The 6,436-nt window shown below is 40.1% G+C and overlaps 1 pseudogene; it reads left to right on the top strand.

Moving 5' to 3' along the window:
• The first annotated feature begins 294 nt into the window (after nucleotides 1-294).
• Nucleotides 295-1,785, top strand: LOC118985140 (keratin, type II cytoskeletal 8-like; annotated as a pseudogene).
• The last annotated feature ends 4,651 nt before the right edge of the window (nucleotides 1,786-6,436 follow it).

Genomic DNA, 6,436 nt, shown 5'->3' with positions numbered 1-6,436 from the left:
CATTTTTGTGCAAGTCATTCTTACCCTTCTGAGTTAATTTTTTTTTGAATTGTGGTGAGTGAACTACCTTAGTTTAAAAATTTCATGATACCTTTGGTACCAATTTAAGAATATAATATGTGAAACTTGTTAATAGGGTATCTTAAAATATCAGTAATGCATTTGTATATTCAGCATCCTTTGTATCTGCATGCATTACATGTTTTTCTTATAAGCCATAGCAACATAGATACTAGAAGCAGCTTTTTGGCTCCTTCTCAAATCTCTGTCTGGCTTGGCTTCCTCACCTCCACTCCAGCTTTCACCATGTCCACAAGGGTGACCCAGAAGACCTACAAGTTGTCCACCTCTGGCCCCCTGCCTTCAGCAGCTGCTTGTACTTGGGTGGGCCCAGCATCAGATCCTTGGCCTTTTCCCTGAGGGGTAGCAGCTGCTGGGTTGGCCTGGGTGCCAACATGAATCTGACCAAGAGTTTTGGTGGACTTGGGAGCACAAGGACATTCAAAGCTGTTGGGGTGAACCACAGTCTGCTGAGCCCCCTGAAATGGAGGTGGACCCCAATATCCAGGCTATGCGCAACCAAGAGAAGGAGCAGATCAAGAGACTCAACAAGTTTGCTTCCTTGATCAATAGGATGCGGAGCCTAGAGCAGCAAAATAAGATTTTGGAGACCAAGTGGAGTCCCCTGCAGCAGCAGAAGACAACTCGCAGTAGCATGGACAATATGTTTGGGGCCTATATCTACAACCTTTAGTGGCAGCTAGAAACACTGGCCCAGGAGAAAATGAGACTAGAGGTGGAGTTTGGCAACATGCAGGGGCTGGTGGAGGACTTGAAGAATAAATACAAGGAAGAAATCAACAAGCACACTGAGATGGAGAATGAATTTGTCCTCATCAAGAAGAGCGTGGATGAAGGTTACATGAATAAGGTAGAGATGGAGTCCCATCTGTGGTAGAGTTGGAAACTGATAAGACCAAATTCTATAGGCAGCTGTATGACAAGGAGACTCATAAGCTGCAGTCCCAGATCTCCAACGCATCCATGATGCTGTCCGTGAAAAACAGCCGCTCCCTGGCCCTGGACAGCATCATCACTGAGGTCAAGGCCCAGTATGAGGAGATTGCCAACTTCAGCCAAGCTGAGGTTGAGACCGTGTACCAGATCAAGTACAAGGAGCTGCAGATGTTGGCTGGGAAGCATGGGGGTGACCTGCATGGCACTAAGACAAAGATCTCTGAGAAGAACTAAAACATCAGCTGAATCCAGGCTGAGATTGAGGGCCTCAAAGGCCAGGGAGCTTGCCTGGAGGCTGCCACCACTGATGCTAAGCAGTGCGGTGAGCTGGTCATCAAGGATGCTCAGGCCAATGTGGCTAAGCTGCTCTGAGAACAGGAAGCTGCTCTGAGAACCACCAAGCAATACAGAACCTGGCAGCTGTTTGAGCACCAGGAGCTCATGAACATCAAGCTGGCTGTGGACATGGAGATCACCACGTACCTCTCAAGCTGCTGGAGGGCAAGAAGAGCTGACTGGAGTCTGGGATGCAGAACATGAGTACCCATACCAAGACCACCAGCAGCTACTCAGGTGGGCACAGTCCAGCTTACATGAACTTCAACTATGGCCTGGGCTTCCAGACCAGCTTGGACTCTGGTGGGGGTTCTGGCTCCTTCAGCCACTCCAGCACCAGGTACCAACTCCTTCAAGATGGTGGCTGTGAAGAAAATTGAGACCCACGATGGGAAGCTGGTATCTGAGTCATCTGATGTTCCACCCAAGTGAATAAGTACTGTAGTCCTTCCTGTCTTCTGAGCTGATGGGAAAGGAGCTGTGTAGTGGAGTGGAAGACACAGGACACCCACCTGAGGTTCAGCCCCAGCCCTCAGCTCACCCTTGGAGTGGGGGCGTTTACTGCCTGGGCAACCACCTCTTACCTAGACCCCAGACTAAAATCCAAACTAAGTGGTTTTTTCCCCCCAAATAAAGTCTCAACTGGCTCTGCCAAAAATAAATGAAAAACAAACATAGATACTAGAAGGCAATTTTTTTCTTCTGACTATAATTTTCACTTTTGTTTTTTAATTGTATTTTTTTCATTTCCATTTAGTCCTCTTATTACCCACCCACCCCCAATCTGTTGTCCACATCTATAAGTTCTTCTTCCTTTTTTGCTGGACCCCTCCATCTCCTCACCTCCTCAACCTTTAGCTGTCAGCCTGCTCTCTATCTATAAGCCTATCTTGGTTTTGCTTGTTAGTTCAATTTATTCATTAGATTCCACATGAGTGAAATTATATGGTATTTGCCCTTCTCTGACTGGTTTATTTCACTTAGCATAATGTTCTCTAGGTCCATCCATACTGTTGCAAAGGGTAAAATTTGCTTCTTTTCTATGACCAAGTAGTATTCCATTGTGTAAATGCCCCGTAGTTGTTTTATCCACTCATCTACTGATGGACACTTTGGCTTGGTGATTACAAACAATGCTGCAATGAACACAGGGGTGCTTATGTTCTTGTGAATCAGTGTTTTGAGTTCCTTTGGATATATTCCCAAAAGTGAGATTGCTGGGTCAAAAGGCAGTTTTGCATTTCTAATTTTCTGAGGTATCTCCATACTATTTTCCACAGTGGCTGCACCAGTCTGCATTCCCACCAACAGTACAAAATGGTTCCCCTTTCTCTGCATCCTCTCCAACTCTTGTTGTTTGTTGATTTATTGATGGTAGCCATTCTGACAAGTGAGAGATGATATCTCATTGTGGTTTTAATTTGCATTTCTCTGAAACCATCAACAAAATTAAAAGACAACCCACAGAATGGGAGAAGATATTTGCGAATATGTCTGATAAGTGGTTAATATCCCAAATTTATAAAGAAATTACAGAACTCAATACCAAAAACACAAACAGCCCTTTTAAATAGTGGGCAAAAGACCTGAATAGACACTTCTCCAAAGAGGACATACAGAGGGCCAATACACTTATGAAAAGATGCCCAGAAGGCCAATTTAGAGGGCCTTCTAAATACTTAAAAGAAAATGTGACTTATAATCATCTTCAGTTTATTGCTATGTAAAAGGTGCTTCTAACTTTATTAAAAATTAGTCTTTTCCTTTTGTATTTTGTCTGAACACTGAAAATATTTCAAGCTCCTGTTAGAGACAATAGTAACCTTCACATATATAATCACCTTAGCAGCCTCTTTTCTTCTCCAGTGAAAGAATCAGAGGCTATAAAAGTTAGATATCCACTTTTTCTGTATTGAGTGAAATTGGCTTTTGACTCCTCTGATTACATGATAATTGAATCAGCCGTCTGGTCCTAAGTGATATGTTTCCTTTGCCTTTTCATTTGTTTATTGTTGTTTTTGTTGCTGCAAATGCATTAAAACTGGAGGCTTATGAAAAGAGCTGAGCTCTGACAGTCAGATGGGAAGACCAAGCTTGCCTGGCTGCTGATGCTATTTTCACTGGCTCTCATTGGGTGTTTCAAGTGTAGGTTTTTCTCTGTCTGTAGTCCTTTCTCCAAGACATGTTTTTCTTTTCAAATCAGATAACACCTTTCAGAAGGTAGAAAATGATGAGGAGAGGCTTTTCTCCTCATCACCACTTATATCAGATAGCTGTATTGATGCCACAAATAATAGGGAAAAGCTCTCAGTTGGATACAGCAACACCTTGTCACATTAAGTAAGATTTTAGCTGGATCTTTTGTGCTTTCATTTAGGACTAAATAAATGTAGCTGGTATTCTAGATGTTGGTTCTATACAAGTCTACATTTTACTTACATTTCTGAATTCTGAAAAAGGACTTGTGCCAATTATTGAAGAAACCAGGAAGGATGTAGTTCAGTATTTTGTTAGGTTTTCACAATACTCACATACAAGACCCAGGAATCTCATTGATGTAACAAGGAAGTGACTTAATAAAAGCCTTATTCTTAATGGCAAACATTGTGGGAAATATATACTCTACTGTTATCTTTACTTTCAACAATTTACAAATGACTTTAACATGCCCAAAAGTGTTTTTGACATTGTTCAGTGTAAGAATACGGAAGCAGCTGGTACTATTGTGTATGCTTCAGATCACAAGAAAATTAGAGTATATCCTGTTTCCACTGTATCCAGAAAATCTCTGTTGGATCTTACAAAATCAGGATCCAAATTATTTTGAAGGCTTTTACTTTCTTCTTATTATAATGAGATATGATACTTACTACTCCAAAATTTATTTCACTTCTGGAGATTCCTGCAATTTTGGAAAACTAGTGAAAAGGCATTATTAAGGCAAAAATAAAACAACACAGCAATATCTAAGCTATAAACAGTCATGGTTCTCCTACCTTCTCTTTTAGTAAAACACAGATGTTACATTTTGTAACAGATCTCCTGAGGTAATGCGTTTGAGAGTAAACAACCGGCAGTTTCACTGAAATGAATTTACCTTCTTTTGATTAGTGATTGTTAGCATTTTAAAAGCCTGGGAGGAAGCAATCATCCAATCATTGTTACCTCATGGACATAGCCAAGAAAATTACTTAAATTAAGGTCTATGCCCAAATCCATTCTTATACCTCCCAATAGATTTCTTACTGGGGCCCTTAAATCCAGTTAAAGAAATAGGTAAATGACTGGATCAAAAAACTATGGTACATTTACACAATGAAATTCTATGCTGCAGAAAGGAAGAAGGAACTACTACCCTTTGCAACATCATGGATGGAACTGGAAAGCATTATGCTGAGTGAAATAAGCCAGGCGGTGAAAGACAAATATCATATGATCTCACCATTAACAGGAATCTAAACAAACCAAACAAGCAAGCAAAATACGACCAATGACACTCAAATATGGAACAGGCTGTCAGGGCCCAGAGGGGAGAGTGGAGAGAATCATAAGGGAAAAGGGAATGGACTCACATGAACAAGTATAAAAGACACATGGACAATAACTAAGGGTGGGGGGTGGAAAGGGGAGGGAGGCGGGGAGCATGGGGTGGGGGGCAGGCAGGGTTGGGAATATAAGACAGAAACCTGTACTTGAAAAAGAATTAAATAAAAATTATATTAAAAAAAAGAAGATGACCAAAAATATGAATTGTAAAATGAAAACAAACTCTCAGTTACTAACAACCACACCTAAAACAAAAGCAAACTAAGCAGATAGCAGTGGAGAACCGATTCAGTGAAGATCACATGGAGGGTTAGCAACAGGGGAATGGGAGGAGGAGAAGTGGGTAGAAGGTACAGAGAATAAGTAGCATAGAGGGTAGGTAGAAAAGAGACGGGGGAGGGCAAGAATAGTATGGGAAATGGAGAAGCTAAAGAACTTGTGACACATGGACATGAACTAAAGTGGGGGAATGTGAGGGAGGGGGTGTGCAGCGGGAGGGGAGTGAAGGGGGAATGGTACAACTGTAATGGCATAATCAATAAAATATATTTTAAAAAAAGAAATAGCCTGATGTTTTGTAAAGCATTGACTTGTAAAAGTCAGAAAATCCAGAGGAGAGGCTTGAGGGTTGGGGAGTTATTGAAATAAGATATAGAAAGAAAAAAGCATCAGTTCTTGAAAGAGTACAACAGGTAGCTGCAGTTTGACTTTCTATACAATTGATCAAAACATTTTTGCAGTAGCTGACTGATTATTCCTATGGCAGAAAGCTGGCAGAAGAGGTTAAAGAAAAAGTAGGTAGTGGGAACAAAGTTAGACTCTCTGAGTAACATCACATAAAATGGAGCTACTCAATCCTAACTCCATATATGGAATCACCTGGAGAATTGCTGATAATGCCTGGACCTAGATACAGGCAAATAAACTTACATATCCAGGGTTGGCCATGGGCATGTGCAGTCACAGTTGAGAATCACTAACTCTAATGACCATAACAGTTTTTCTGTCACATAGTTGTGATAGGGAAACATTAAATTGAGAATATTTAATTGTTTAAAAGTATTTTTCTCTACCAAAAAGGATTTGTACAGTTAAGCATAATAGAACAATACTATCCTGAAACATAAGTAAAACATGATCATCTTGCCTGGAACATGATAAAAACTCAATAAATGTTATTTTCTGTTTTGTTTTTTCAGTAAGTCTTTGCATTTAGACACACACACAAACACATATACATAGTAGCTATATGACAGTAAATGAGTGTGACTATTTTTTTCATGGAAATATGGAATCATTCTTACCTTTTAATATTATCTGAATGACAATCAATTGTTTTCTCAAAGAAAAATTTCTGATTTGTGTTTTAACAGTCTTCTAAAATATCTTATTTGCAGTTATAAAAACAGTAAGGCATCTGTGTCAGAATATTTTTGGTTACAAGTCACAAAAAACTTAAACAAAGATGACACTCACTAGCTCAATATTCTGAAAATTCTAAAGGTATTTATGTTGTATATTGGTGAGGATGTCTTCC

This window comes from Sturnira hondurensis, unplaced genomic scaffold (assembly GCF_014824575.4).
Source record: "Sturnira hondurensis isolate 20B ecotype Veracruz unplaced genomic scaffold, ASM1482457v3 Scaffold0004091, whole genome shotgun sequence".
Taxonomy (NCBI): Eukaryota; Metazoa; Chordata; class Mammalia; order Chiroptera; family Phyllostomidae; genus Sturnira; species Sturnira hondurensis.
This window is presented reverse-complemented; position numbering and strand designations above follow the sequence as displayed.